We start from the raw sequence: 16277 nt of genomic DNA on the forward strand, positions 1-16277 counted from the left end.
ACAAATAATCCAATTAAAAAATGGGCAGAAGACATGAAGAGACATTTCTCCAAAAAAGACATCCAGACGGCCAACAGAAACATGAAAAGATGTTCAACATCACTGATCATTATGGAAATGCAAATCAAAACTGCAATGAGATATCACCTCAAACTTGTCAGAATGGTTAAAATCAAAACCACAAGGGTTAGAGTGGTTCTGGAATTGCAAACTGATGCAACCACTGGGGAAGACAGTATGAAGATTCCTCAAAAAACTAAAAAATGGACCTACTTTATGATCCAGTAATGACACTACTAGGTATTTAACAAAAATGAAAACAAAATTCTTAACAAAAATGAAAAATCTCTAAGTGATATTTTCTATGAATAAAGCCATTCTTGAACACCTGGGTGACTTAGTCAGTTAAGCATCTGACTCTTGATTTCAGCTCAAGTCATGATCTCAGTGTCATGAGATTGAGCCCCAAGTCTGGCTCTACTTTCAGCACAGAGTCTGCTTGAGATTCTTTCTCTCCCCGTCCCTCTACCCCTCCCCTCTATGTGCTAGAGTGCTCTATCTCTCTCTCAAATAAATAAATAAATCTAAAAAAAAAAAAAGCCATTCTTGAGGACACTAGAAAACGTAATGTTTGGCAGATTTTGTCAGAATCATCAGGTTATCCAACTGATCTATAGGGAAACTCTCTAGTGAACAATCCTGCACATGGATAATCAGACTTTTAGTGTTTTATTTCTAAATATAAAGTCAGCAAATGATCACTAGACCTTGCCAGTTGCTACCACCCATTCTCCCTTCTTTGATAAGTAGGTTCTGTTTGGGTAGCCATGTACCTACACTTCCCTTCCCAGACTTCCTGCAGATAGAGTTGGTCATGTGGCACATGCTTAGTAAATGAGATATAACACCATATTTTCCTGCATGGGGTTTCTAAGAAAGGTCTTTGAGAGTATACTAAACTACATCCACATTTTGCCGTTTAATTTTTCCTCTGTTCTAGCTCTTTCTGGAATGTGGATGTGATGCCCAGGGATGAAGGAGACATCTTGCAGCCTAGTAAGGTAGGGCAAGCAGTTAGAAGGAGGCTGGATGCTTGATCATCTTATGGAGAAGTTACAAGCCCTTAGACTTTCTTGTGAGAGAATAATCCTTATTTAATTAAATGACCACAGGTGGCTTTCTGTTGCTTTCAGTCAAGCCCAATTCTAACTGACTCAACTTGAAGAAAGATACCAAATGAAACCAACAAATAAACAGGAATCTGGAGATCAAAAATAGTGCCAGGAATGGACAAAAACTCAAAATAATTCAAATAATTATATTATCCCCAGAGGTGCATTCATTTACCAATATCTATAGGGTGCCTTTTAAAAGGCTACTATGAAAAACTGGATAAGAGATAAAATAAAATGTTATAGCTACAAAACAAGAATAGAACACTGTGAAAAGAGATGATAAGAAAAAATAGAATAAAAGATGAGACCTAAAGGATCAGTTTAAGACATTCAGCATCAAAATGATGAGTTCCAGAAAGAGAAAAAATCATTGAAGCTAAAATGTAAAAGAATACTTCAATGAAAATTCTCAAACATGTAAAGACCTGAGTTTCCTTATTTAAAGACTACATGAAGCAAAAGTGAAAAAAGAGCCTACCAAAAGCAAAACATGATTTTTCAGAGCTCTCAAACTCTTCCGGGAAACAAAGTCAGAGAGATTAAAAGTCAGACTGGCATGGGTCTTCTGAAGAGCAACTTTGGTTTTGAGATGCGGGAGGATCACCTTCATGAATCTGAGAGAAAGTAAACCGCCTAGGAGTCTATTGCCAGCCCAAGTCTTATTCAGGTATAAAGGAGAAAATAAATACATGGACTAAAAAACACCCTGCAAATCACACTTTCCTGGGAAACGGCTAATGGATGAGCACCAGCAAATTAAAGGAGTAAACCAAAGAAGAGGAAGGCGTAGCATAGGGCCTAAGAAATGTGCTCCAATCCAGAAGAATCTCTGGCTGAAGAATTTGTAGCAGGTCACGGGAGCTGGATTAGAGAACACAGGCTCCAACAGAGAAAGCCAAACAAAGAGAATGAAGGGAACTGTTTACAGGAAGTTTATCTGATACGAAGGAGCACTACAAAAGAAAACACTGCTTGCCTTTTGGTAGATCAGATTCTGTGTTTGGGTAAGATTCAGGTCCATAAAAACCAGGCAACCACTAATTTCAGAAAAATGAAAAAAAAATTGTGCAGGGAAAAAATAAAACCACCTCCTTGCCACCCCAATGAGCATTATTTTTATAGCCACAATATGTAAATACTGACTGCTACCCAACAATACAAAAAATAATTCTATAAACGTTTTTGGAAGGATAGGAGCTGGGAAGTGGGTTTTGGGGGCATCACAATGAAATTTTGGCTCATTTTAATAGGATATTAATAGATAAGTTCTAAAAACTGGGGAATTAGGACATAGGGATATGAAAATATTTAGAAACCTCCAGGCTAATATTGGGAGAAAGCAGTTCAAGATACTGGGAGCAGGCTTGAAGAAGGGTTGGGATTGTGGGGGGCTAGTCTTCTAAATCTATTGTCACAATGTAATTGTGAGATGATTTGCCCGTGCTACACTTTCTTTTTTTTAAATTATTTTCATTAACATATAATGTATTATTTGCTTCTGAGGTACAGGTCTATGAATCATCAGTCTTACACAATTCACAGCACTCACCATAGCACATACCCTCCCCGATGTCCATAACCAGCCACCCCATCCTTCTCCCCTAACCCCCCAGAAACCCTCTGTTTTGTGAGATTAAGAGTCTTTTACTTTTTTGTCTCCCTCTTCCACTGCTTCAGATGATCCCATCCTCACCTGTTACTGAAATCTTGACTGCAGCTCCAAGTCTTACACAATCTGGCCAGCTTCCTGCAGGTGCTGCCTGAAAGTAGCTGGCCTAGGGCCCATGCGTATCTTCTTTCTTCCCCCTTGGGCTTCTCTGCGAAGCCCCAGGCAAGAGCCACCTCGCTTCTGATGGATGTTCAACCTGGAAATAGAATGGAATTAATACCCGCTGAGTCACATCTTTGACCAACTGCTGGTGGGGGGACGGATCCCGAGCTGCTGGAAGCATCCTTCCCTCTTTCTTCCCATGGGTGGACAGAGCAGAGACATATTCCTGCAGCTGTCCAGGTTACCCCCCTGATAGAAAAACTGGTCACCTGCAGTCATGGCCGAGATCTTTGAACTGCTCTCCTGCCTTCCCTGCCTCACTTCCTGTCACTTATCCCGTCCCTGGGGTCAAATCCCAGTTTGCCTTGGTCTCAGGCTTTCCTTTCCTGCAAACAGCAGTGAGGACAACACCGATTAAAAGCTCTTAAATAAAGCCCAAAAGAAACGAAAATGAATCAAATAGTTAATTTTTAAAAATATATCTATACAGAACATAATAATGTAACAAGGAAATGCAAAGTGTTAATTTGGGTTTTTGAAACCAAAGGTAAATACTTGAAAGGGAAAGCTGATGGTTTGGAATCTATAATTATGGGCAGTCTCAGCAAAATTCAAAGTTGAAGGGGGAAGGAAATAACAAGTAAAGAAATATTCTAATGTTTCCTTCATCATGGGAGCTGAGCTGGTAAAATGTCTTGTGGAGACGGAGTGGCCATTATTTAATTTCATGTAGCACTGGAAGATAGAGGATTAAATATGATAATATTTACCCACCATCAGAATGGAACACAGTAACAGCTGTAGGTGAATGGTGGCAAGGGAGATAATATAGGAAAAAAAAAAAATTTTGGCCAGGCCATATGCAAGGAAAAAAGTAGATAAACCAGGACCAACAATTAATGAGTTAAAAAATATAAAAAAAAAAGAAAAGAACTAAAAATATGTCCCATAAGCCAGTAATCATAAATGGTCTGAATTCTTCCTTTAAAAATGTAGGCCCTCGGGTTAAAAAAACAAAATGAAATTTTCATCTACATGCAGTTTCTAAGAAACATGTCTAAAAATAAATACTAATGAGGAAATGTTTATTTTAATACTCAATGCTATACCAGCAAAATGTGAAACATTGAAAAACAAGAAAGGTAATATTTCAATGTAAAGATAATTCAAGACCTGAACAATTAAGTGAAGAAAAGAATTATATTTTTCTTATTAAAGATACAATCCTTGAGGAAGACAAAACCAGCAAAGACTCTACAAGAATTTTTTTTTTCTGCCCTAGAAAGCATGTTTAAAAATCAACACTTACTTGACTTCAAAGAGAACAGACTCTCTCCAATAAGGGGCTTCACTGGTCTCATTTTGGAACCACATTCCTACGCCCCTCATAGAAGTCATTTTTGTCCCTTCCCATCTGGTCCTGGGAGGGTGCATGGATCAAGCCTCAGGATGGTAGTGAGCAGGGGCAGAGTTGGGGGTGGAGCAAAGGGAACTAGTGTTATCCAGTGCCTACCATGTGCTGACACACCTGTGTGCCCCCAACCTTTTCTCTATTTTCTCCTTCAGTTCTGAACACAGCCCTATAGAGCACTCCCAAAATGCCAGACATTTTGGGAGTGATTGCTGGTTATTCTTACCATTCCTCATTCTCATCATTCCCTGTTTGGACTCAGATCTCCATCAACAGGAGCAAGCAACGTCCCTGCTCTTTGTTGGAAGGATTTGCTGTATCCTCCGCCTCAGATTCAAGATCCCCTTCCCATCTCTGGGTGACTTTTTATCACCCCCATTGTAAAATAGGAACTACCACACTGACCCACTTCCCAGAAGGGCTGTGAGATGTAAGGACTAATTACAAAGGCTAATAAAATATTTACAGAGCCTATGGCACACTTTGGATGTGCAAGGGCTTACTTAAAAACATTGACAGTGCTGGATAAACACTGCATGGAGCCTAGTGCCACTCTGGAGAAGAGTAAACAACTTGCCAGGGTAATTTCAAGCTCTATTAGATGCTTGCAGCAAATATCACTGTTATCCAAGAGGAGAGAAAATCTGCCACACAGGAAATCTTGACTGAAGGCCACAGCCCAGCCATGCAGAGCAATGTGGTTTGATTAAAATGAGCAGTGACCTTTTGTGCAAGCACTGGTATCTCTGGGCTTTTTCAGAATTTGAGAAGGTAGAACTGAGTCAGTGGCGGACAACCTCGAGTTCAAGCTCCAGGGTCTGGCCTGCTTGGTAAAGAAACCCCACTCCAGGAATCTGAAGCAGAGGCGGCTCTGGGGTGACCAGGCCCCAGAAGGGAGGACGTCTTGGTGAAAAGTGTAGCTGCATTTTGGATCTTAGCAGAGGATGGTAGAAATAGCAAATAGCGTAGTCCATTTATGTAACAAAAAGAAAGCCATTGTATCAGGGGTGCTGACCGGAAGACAGAGCCCATGCCAGGAAGTTGGTGCAGGGGAATAGAGGTAAGAGAAAAAGCTGAAATGATACTGGGGGAACAGTGGGATCATCCTGAGATTGGCAACAGTGGGCAATTGCTATCATCTAGGGCCGGGGGAACAAAGGTGGTGGTGTTGCCGGAGCCCAGATGTGAGCTGCACCCACAAATAAGACGCAGTCACCACCAGAGACATGACTCAAAGCAGAAAAGGGAGGGCAGAAATCCTGGTATGTGGAGTAGGCATGGTGGATACTCTGGCACAGAGCAGAGCAGGGGAGGGCTCTGTGAGCCAAGGCCAGATTCCCAGCACAGAGCAGGGCAATGGAAGGTGGGACCAAGCAAGGTCAGCTAAGCCAGATAGAATGCTAGACTCCCACTGAAGAACAATGGGAAACATTCATTGGTCTTTAAGCCAGGAGTGACTTTCCCCATCAGGCACACTAGATAAACAGCAGATCAGGAGCAGATCAGGAGCAGACCTCTGGCCTCCCAACTGCCTAGCTCATGAGTTGTTACCTGGTGAGCCCCATGCCTGCAGCACCCACTCCTTATGAGAGCAAGTCTGTGGGCCAAGGGATAGGAGTCTGATCACTTAACACAAGTTGTAAACTCCCAAGGCTGGTGGCCTCTGGGAGCAGGTTGAGTGCTCTCTCTTTCTCTCTCTCTCTCTGAATTTGAGTTCTAGCTTTTTACTGCTTCAAAGACCTGGTGCCAGAGGCACTGGTTAACCACATTCTCATACCATGTAGGCATAGGAATTCCAGCTCCTAAAAGTCACCTTCACTTCCACCACAAATTGCTCAGCTGACAATAGGGTCAGTGAATGGGGCAATGTGTTAAAAACATCAGAATATGTGGATCAGTTGGGTGATCCCGGGAAGCAATCTAGAAAGTTCCAGACAAGCTATCCTTTCATTTTTCCTCAGTAAGAACAGTGTTTGAAATTGTAAACTGCCTTATGAATCAAATAAGAAGAGGTAAGTTCATGGGGTGTTAATTTAATGGCTCACTTGGGCTTTGACTAATTTTGTTCTGTGACAGCATGATAATTTTAGAAACTTCAAACTGGGAAGTAAAAAGTAATTCATTCCCATTCACTCTGTGTCTACAGAAATGAACTGCTGGGAACTGAGTGTTCCTTTAGGTGGGCAGGGAGATGGGGGTTCGGAAACTCTTAGAGCATCAGGGAGATAATTTACAGAAGGTTGTCTGATTTATTGGTGACAGGACTGGAGCCCTGAATCCAGGACTTGGGCCAGAGTTGTGCCTGGGACTTGGGGATACCTCGCTGTTAATAGTGTCCTCCCCTCACCCTCAAATTCTGTTCTGAAGCTCCTTTTCTTTCCAAAGAGCTTCACAAGGATATTTTTTTCTGCTTCCCCATCCCCCCTTGGACACAACACTGGTATTGTTTGTGGTGCTCCAAGAGTTTTGAGATCTGATTCTTAGTCAGGAGAAGCTCATGTGACTCAACCATTTTATCTGAAGGTAAAAAGAGGGAATGGATTTTCCAGTGCCTAGCACAGTGCCTGGTGCACAGGAAGAGATCAACGATGCCCCCTTCTTTCATGGTGGTGTTGTTCATCAGCCATTATGCTGGATAGTTTATATTTGCTTTTCCCAGCAGGCAGATCCTAATGTCAGGGATCCCTGGCATCCCTGTTTTCTGTTTAGCTATGGGAGGCACTGGCTGATGTGGTGGCATGTGTGGGAGTGCTGGGCTTCTCCTGCAAAGGCTAAAGCTCTTGTGCAGATGATTTCTTTCTCCCTTTGCCACCTCAGGATTCCATAGTTGCTAGACACAAGTACTTCACCTGCCCCCTTGGCTTCCCACCCTCTCCATATTCTCAGAAATATCTCTTTTTTACATTCTTGTTAACTACCCCATTTGAGTGTGCCCTCCTTTATTTATTTATTTTTTTTTGGACTGTTTAACCTAGTAATTGATTAAACTATATTTCAGGGGAGGAGCCAAGATGGCGGAGAAGTAGCAGGCTGAGGCTACATCAGGTAGCAGGAGATCAGCTAGAGAACTTATCTAAACATTGCAAACACCTACAAATACAACAGGAGATCGAAGAGAAGAAGAACAGCAATTCTAGAAACAGAAAATCAATGACTTTCTGAAAGGGAGGACTGGTGGAGAAGTGAATCCAAAGCAACGGGAAGATAGACCGCCGGGGGGGAAGGTCCGGCAAGTGGCGGAGCAACGGAGCACAAAATCGGGACTTATAAAGTCTGTTCTGCTGAGGGACATTGCTCCAGAGGCTAAACTGGGGTGAAGCCCACGTGGGGTCAGGGTGGCCTCAGGTCCCTTAAGGCCACAGAAGGATCGGGGGTGTCTGAGTGTTGCAGAGCTTGCAGGTATTAGAATGGGGAAGCTGGCTACAGAGACAGAGCCGAGGAGTGAGCTCTCAGCTCAGGGTTACCTTGAACCGGTTGCAGCCTGGGTGAGCTCAGAGCGTGGCTCGATGCCAGGGAGACAGGAGTTATTGGGTGCTATTCTCTGAGGGCTCAGTGAGGAGTGGGGCCCTGAGCTCCCGGCTCCTCTGGGCTGGAGACTGGTAGGCTGCTATATTCATTCCCATCCTCTGGAACTCTACGGAAAGCGGTCAGGGAACAAAAGCTCCCAAAAGTGAACCCGAGCGGATTACTCAGCCCGGCCCCTGGTAAGGGCAGTGCAACTCTGCCTGGGGCAAAGACACTTGAAAATCACTACAACAGGCCCCAGAAGATCAACAAGAAATCCAGCCAGGACCAAGTTCACCTACCAAGGAGTGCAGGTTCAATACCAAGGAGAGCAGCAGAATTCAAGAGGAGGAGAAAGCAAAGCATAGAACTGATGGCTTTCTCCCCATGATTCATTAGCTTTGCAGTTAATTTAAATTTTTTTTTAATTTTTTTCTTCAGCTAATTTTTTTAACTTTTACCCTTTTCTTTTTTAACTAGTTTATGTAATATATATATATTTTCTTTTTTATATTTTTTCTTTATTTGTTTTCATTTTTTAAACCTCTTTTCATCCCCTTTCTCCACCTCACAATTTAGGGTCTGTTCTGATTTGATTAAAGCGTATTTTCCTGGGGTCTTTGCCACCCTTTTAGTATTTTACTTGCTCCTTCATATCTTATCTGGACAAAATGACAAGGCAGAAAAATTCACCACTAAAAATAGAACAAGAGGCAGTACCAAAGGCTAGGGACCTAATCAATACAGACATTGGTAATATGTCAGATCTAGAGTTCAGAATGACGAGTCTCAAGGTTCTAGCCGGGCTCGAAAAAGGCACGGAAGATATTAGTGAAACCCTCTTGGGAGATATAAAAGCCATTTCTGGAGAAATAAAAAAACTAAAATCTAACCAAGTTGAAATCAAAAAGCTATTAATGAGGTGCAATAAAAAATGGAGGCTCTCATTGCTACGATAAATGAGGCAGAAGAAAGAATTAGTGATATAGAAGACCAAATGACAGAGAATACAGAAGCTGAGCAAGGGACAAACAGTTACTGGACCACAAGGGGAGAATTCGAGAGATAAGTGACACCATAAGACGAAACAACATTAGAATAATTGGGATTCCAGAAGAAGAAGAAAGAGAGGGGGGAGCAGAAAATATATTGGAGAGAATTATTGGAGAGAATTTCCCTAATATGGCAAAGGGAACAAGCATCAAAATCCAGGAGGAGCAGAGAACCCCCCTCAAAATCAACAAGAATAAGTCCACAACCTGTCACCTAATAGTAAAATTTACAAGTCTTAGTGACAAAGAGAAAATCCTGAAAGCAGCCCAGGACAGGAAGTCTGTAACATACAATGGTAAAAATATTATATTGGCAGCTGACTTATCCACAGAGACCTGGCAGGCCAGAAAGAACTGGCATGATATTTTCAGAGCACTAAACGAGAAAAACATGCAGCCAAGAATACTATATCCAGCTGGGCTATCATTGAAAATAGAAGGAGAGATAAAAAGCTTCCAGGACAAACAAAAGCTGAAAGAATTTGCAAACACCAAACCAGCTCTACAGGAAATATTGAAAGGGGTCCTCTAAGCAAAGAGAGAGCCTAAAAGTAGTAGATCAGAAAGGAACAGAGACCATATACAGTAACAGTCACCTTACAGGCAATACCATGGCACTAAATTCATATCTCTCAATAGTTACCCTGAATGTTAATGGGATAAATCCCCCAATCAAAAGACACAGGGTATCAGAATGGATAAAAAACAAAACCCATCTATATATTGCCTACAAGAAACTCATTTCAGACCCGAAGACACTTCCAGATTTAAAGTGAGGGAGTGGAAAAGAATTTACCATGCTAATGGACATCAGAAGAAAGCAGGAGTGGCAATCCTTATATCAGATCAAATATATTTTAAGCCAAAGACTATAATAAGAGACGAGGAAGGACACTATATCATGCTCAAAGGATCTGTCCAACAAGAAGATCTAATGATTTTAAATATCTATGCCCCTAACATGGGAGCAGCCAACTATATAAACCAATTAATAACAAAATCAAAGAAACACATCAACAATAATACAATAATAGTAGGGGACTTTAACACTCCCCTCACTGAAATGGACAGATCATCCAAGCAAAAGATCAACAAGAAAATAAAGGCCTTAAATGACACGCTGGACCAGATGGACATCACAGATATATTCAGAACATTTCATCACAAAGCAACAGAATACACATTCTTCTCTGGTGCACATGGAACATTCTGCAGAATAGATCACATCCTGGGTCTTAAATCAGGTCTCAACTGGTATCAAAAGATTGGGATAATTCCCTGCATATATTCAGACCATAATGCTCTGAAGCTAGAACTCAATCACCAAAGGAAATTTGGAAAGAACCCAAATACATGGAGACTAAACAGCATCCTTCTAAAGAATGAATGGGTCAACCAGGAATTTAAAGAAGAACTGAAAAAATTCATGGAAACAAATGATAATGAAAACACAATGGTTCAAAATCTGTAGGACACAGCAAAGGCACTCCTGAGGGGAAAATGTATAGAGGTACAAGCCTTTCTCGAGAAACAAGAAAGGTCTCAAGTATACAGCCTAACCCTACACCTAAAGGAGCTGGAGAAAGAACAAGAAAGAAACCCTAAACCCAGCAGGAGAAGAGAAATCATAAAGATCAGAGCAGAAATCAATGAAATAGAAACCAAAAAAACAATAGAACAAATCTACAAAACTATGAACTGGTTCTTTGAAAGAATTAATAAGATTGATAAACCCCTAGCCAGACTTATCAAAAAGAAAAGAGAAAGGACCCAAATAAACAAAATAATAAATGAAAGAGGAGAGATCACAACTAACAACAAAGAAATACAAACAATTATAAGAACATAATATGAGCAACTCTACACCAAAAAATTTGACAATCTGGAAGAAATGGATGCATTTCTAGAGACATATAAACTACCACAACTGAAACAGGAAGAAATAGAAAACCTGAACAGACCCATAACCAGTAAGGAGATTGAAAGAGTCATCAAAAATCTCCAAACAAACAAAAGCCTAGGGTCAGACAGCTTCTCAGGGGAATTCTACCAAACATTTAAAGAAGAACTAATTCCTGTTCTCCTGAAACTGTTCCAAAAAATAGAAATGGAAGGAAAACTTCCAAACTCATTTTATGAGGCCAGCATCACCTTGATCCCCAAACCAGACAAGGATCCTATCAAAAAAGAGAACTACAGACCATTATCCTTGATGAACACAGATGCAAAAATTCTCACCAAAATACTAGCCCATAGGATTCAACAGTACATTAAAAGGATTATTCACCATGACCAAGTGGGATTTATTCCAGGGCTGGTTCAACATCCACAAATCAATCAATGTGATACAATATATTAATAAAAGAAAGAACAAAACCCATATAATTTTTTCAATAGATGCTGAAAAAGCATTTGACAAAGTACAGCAGTGCTTCCTGATCAAAACTCTTCAAAGTGTAGGGATAGAGGGCACATACCTCAATATTATCAGAGCCATCTATGAAAAACCCACTGCAGGGGCGCCTGGGTGGCTCAGTGGGTTAAAGCCTCTGCCTTCCGCTCAGGTCATGATCCCAGGGTCCTGGGATCAAGCCCCACTTCCGGCTCTCTGCTCAGCAGGGAGCCTGCTTCCCTTCCTCTCTCTCTGCCTGCCTCTATGCCTACTTGTGATCTCCCTCTCTCTGTCAAATAAATAAAATATTAAAAAAAAAACCACTGCAAATATCATTCTCAATGGAGAAAAACTGAAAGCTTTTCCACTAAGGGCAGGAACATGGCAGGGATGTCCATTATCACCACTGCTATTCAACATAGTACTAGAAGTCTTAGCCTCAGCAATCAGACAACAAAAAGAAATTAAAGGCATCCAAATCGGCAAAGAAGTTAAACTATCACTCTTCGCAGATGATATGATACTATATGTGGAAAACCCAAAAGACTGCACTCCAAAACTGCTAGAACTTATACAGGAATTCAGTAAAGTGTCAGGATATAAAATCAATGCACAGAAATCAGTTGCATTTCTCTACACCAACAACAAGATAGAAGAAAAATAAATTAAGGAGTCAATCCCCTTTACAATTGCACCCAAATCTATAAGATACCTAGGAATAAACCTAACCAAAGAGGCTAAGAATCTACACTCAGAAAACTATAAAGTACTCATGAGAGAAATTGAGGAAGACACAAAGAAATGGAAAAAGGTTCCATGCACCTGGATTGGAAGAACAAATATTGTGAAAATGTCTATGCTACCTAAAGCAATCTACATATTTAATGCAATTCCTGTCAAAATACCATCCATTTTTTTTCAAAGAAATGAAACAAATAACCCTAAAATTTATATGGAACCAGAAAAGACCTCGAATAGCCAAAGGAATATTGAAAAAGAAAGCCAAAATTGGTGGCATCACAATTCTGGACTTCAAGCTCTATTACAAAGCTGTCATCATCAAGACAGCATGGTATTGGCACAAAAACAGACACATAGATCAATGGAACAGAATAGAGAGTCCAGAAAGACCCTCGACTCTATGGTCAACTAATCTTTGACAAAGCAGGGAAGAATGTCCAATGGAACAAAGACAGTCTCTTCAATAAATGGTGTTGGGAAAATTGGACAGCCACATGCAGAAAAATGAAATTGCACCATTTCTTTACACCACACATGAAAATAGACTCAAAATGGATGAAGGACCTCAATGTGCGAAAGGAATTCATCAAAATCCTTGAGGAGAACACAGGCAGCAACCTCTTCGATCTCAGCCGCAGCAACATCTTCCTAGAAACATCGCCAAAGGCAAGGGAAGCAAGGACAAAAATGAACTATTGGAATTTCATCAAGATCAAAAGCTTTTGCAGAGCAAAGGAAACAGTTAACAAAACCAAAAGACAACTGACAGAATGGGAGAAGATATTTGCAAACGACATATCAGATAAAGGACTAGTGTCCAAAATCTATAAAGAACTAACAAACTCAACACCCAAAGAACAAATAATCCAATCAAGAAATGGGCAGAAGATATGAACAGACATTTCTGCAAAGAAGACATCCAGATGGCCAACAGACACATGATAAAGTACTCTACATCACTCGGCATCAGGGAAATACAAATCAAAACCACAATGATATATCACCCCACACCAGTCAGAATGGCTAAAATTAGCAAGTCAGGAAATGACAGATGCTGGCGAGGATGTGGAGAAAGGGGAACCCTCCTACACTGTTGATGGGAATGCAGGCTGGTGCAACCACTGTGGAAAACAGCTTGGAGGTTCCTCTAAATGATGAAAATGGAACTACCCTACGACCCAGCAATTGTACCACTGGGTATTTGCCCTAAAGATACAAACGTAGTGATCCGAAGGGGCACGTGCACCCGAATGTTTATAGCAGCACTGTCTACAATAGCCAAACTATGGAAAAAACCTAGATGTCCATCAACAGATGAATGGATAAAGAAGATGTGGTGTATATATACACACTGGAATACTATGCAGCCATCAAAAGAAATAAAATCTTGCCATTTGCGACGATGTGGATGGAACTAAAGGGTATCATGCTTAGCGAAATAAGTTAGTCGGAGAAAGACAACCATCATATGATCTCCCTGATATGAGGAAGTGGAGATGCAACATGGGGGTAGGTGAAGAATGAATGAAGAATGAATGAACCAAGATGGGATTGGGAGGGAGACAAACCATAAGTCACTCTTAATCTCACAAAATAAACTGAGGGTTGCTGGAGAAAGGGTGTTTGGGAGAGGGGGTTGGGGTTATGGACATTGGGGAGGGTATGTGCTATGGTGAGTGCTGTGAAGTATGTAAACCTGGTGATTCACAGACATGTACCCCTGGGGATAAAAATACATTATATGTTTATAAAAAAATTTTTAAAAATTTAAAAAAACAAACAAAAAAAACTATATTTTATAGTAAAAATCCAGTTTGAAAATTCCCAGGGTCTTTGGTGGCCGCTTTGCCTGGCTGTGGTCTGCTCACATCTGTGTCTTTGCTATTTCATCTTTTCAAATTCCTCATCAGACAGGTTATAGGAGAGGAAGTTGGGAGAGTTTACATCAAGGAGTGTGATCAGACATCTGACTTATGGCCTATGGTACACATTTTCTGGAACATGGCCAACAAAGGGTATTCTATCCCACTGTGGCCACAAGTACGGCTCATATACAAATGCTGAGCTCAAGAGTCTCATACATCTCTCCTGTAGCCAGAGAGTATGAAGACAAGTGATATAACCAGACCATTTACTATGATTTCTGGGAAACTGAGCATTGGATACAAGCACCCAGAGACATGTCGGGCACTTCATTGACACTTGACACCTGTTTGTAAACTAAGAAATGAATTCTGACATATATCCACATTCCCTCTGGAGGGGGCATATGGGGCATATAGTTTCTGATGAAACCATCAGCTTCTTAAGTGTAAAATGTGCCCCGTGTGTGTCCACTCCTATGTGTCCAGCCATTCTCTGTAGAATGCAATCCTTAGACCTTTGGTGGCCATTGACAGGAGCATTCAGCTGGGTCTCTGGTCTTCAGCTGTCCTTTCTAAGGGAATATAACATGAATTCTTGGGGTTGGCATTCCACTGCAAACCTCAATTCCAGCTTCTGAACTGACTAAAAGACAAAAGGATGAGAGGACTCAAAATCTGCAGCTACCTCTAGAGCTCTTTCCTGAAGAATGTTGACCAGGAGTTGTCCCCAGGATGACTCTTATTGCAGTAAGAGCCTTTCCCTTGGAGGATGTGTTTCATAATGCTATTTGAGTGTTAGGGAATTACTGAGGAAAGAAGATTTGCTTTAGGTGAAGGATCTTTGGTAATGATGAACTAGCATGTTTTCTGGAGCCAACAGTCTGCAGGAAGCTGCTCAGAAAGTGCATTTGTGCCCTACGCTAATGGAGTTGCTGGTAGAGAAAGAAGAAGGTCCTGGGCCCTTGACCAAAAGTGGATGTGATCTTTTGCCCTGTGACAATTTTCAGACAAACACTTATAACTACTACAAATTATCCTCATCATCACAATTCCAGCAGATAAATGGGACTTTACCAATGAGTACCTGAAATCTCGCCTGGACTGCCTACCTCATTCAACTGAAGCAGCCATTTCTATGGGTGCTTAGGAACAGGTCTATGAATTTCGGCAGAACAAGCTGGTAAACCAGGGGCCCTAGAAAGCTGAATTTACCCTTGGCCATTTTCCTCTGCTTGCTAGAATCAGCACCAGGACCTTCTAGTCAGGTTGGCACACTTCACTCTGACCAGCTTGATTGGTCTAGAGTCCTATTGTGACAGCGGTTGTTTGTGATGTTCTAGACTTCCTTTTCAGAAGAATGTTGTCTTAGGGTTCTCCAAAGAAACAGAACCAATAGAATATACATGTGGAGTGGGAGGGAAGGAGAGAGGAGAGGTTTATTTTAAGGAATTGTCTCACACGATTATGGGGGCTAGCAAGTCCAAATTTTGTAGGCTATACTGGCAGCCTGCCAATTCAGGCAAGAGTTAATGTTACAGTGTTGAATTCAAAGGCTGGGAACAGGCAATATTTCTATATTGTGCAGTCTTAAGGGGAATGCCTTCTTTCTCAGGGAAACTTAGTCTTCCCTTGTAAGGTCTACAAATAACTGGATAAGCCCACCTACATTAGGGAGGATAGTGTACTTTACTTCAAGTCTACTGATTTAGGGGGTCCTAAGTGGTTCCGTTGGTTAAGTGTATGACTCTTGATTTTGGCTCAGGTTGTGATCTCAAGGTTGTGAGATTGAGCCCTGCATTAAACTTTATGCTTGAGATTCTCTTCCTATGTCTATCATCGTCACTCTCTCTCTCTAAAAATAAATAAATCTTTTTAGAAAGATCTATTGATTTAAGTGTTACTCTTTACTCAAAAATCAAATGATTGTTAATGTTAATCACATCTTAAAAAATACCTTCACAGCAACATCTAGACGGGTGTTTTACCATACAACTGGGCACCATAGCCCAGCCAAGCTGTTGCATAATATGAACCATATTATCTGACACAAATCTCCCCAAATAGGTGTACGTTCCAACAGATATGTGCCCTTTACAGAGAACAGTCATTCTGAAGAGAGTTGGCAGAAGGAGATATACATGAGCAAATAAGGAGAAATGTGTATGTTCTAGCATGATCTGGATCTTAGTGCCCCATTTTTTCTATTAAAGTCACAGCTCATTGGAACTGTTAAGTGGATGAGTTTCTTGCATGCTAAAACTGGCAGTGCCCCCTGAAGCTCTAGTATCCCTTCTCATTTTGTCCTTGCTCTGCACTCCTGTCCCACATCCCAGAGAGGAGCAGCATAGCAGCTGGGCTGTGTTCCC

At 41.2% G+C, this 16277-nt stretch overlaps 1 long non-coding RNA gene across 3 annotated transcripts in view; it reads right to left on the bottom strand.

The window, feature by feature from the left end:
* The window catches only part of LOC309861987, a 112657-nt gene extending 97446 nt beyond the window's left edge, over positions 1 to 15211 (bottom strand). For all 3 annotated transcript variants that reach the window (XR_014310269.1, XR_014310270.1, XR_014310271.1), the window contains exons 1-2: positions 15124 to 15211; positions 2869 to 3040 (exon numbers count right to left, since the gene is read on the bottom strand). This is a non-coding gene — a long non-coding RNA (uncharacterized lncRNA). The remainder of the gene's footprint in view (positions 1 to 2868; positions 3041 to 15123) is intronic.
* Positions 15212 to 16277: the final 1066 nt, after the last annotated feature.

This window comes from Mustela nivalis, assembly GCF_964662115.1.
Source record: "Mustela nivalis genome assembly, chromosome: 1".
NCBI lineage: Eukaryota > Metazoa > Chordata > Mammalia > Carnivora > Mustelidae > Mustela > Mustela nivalis.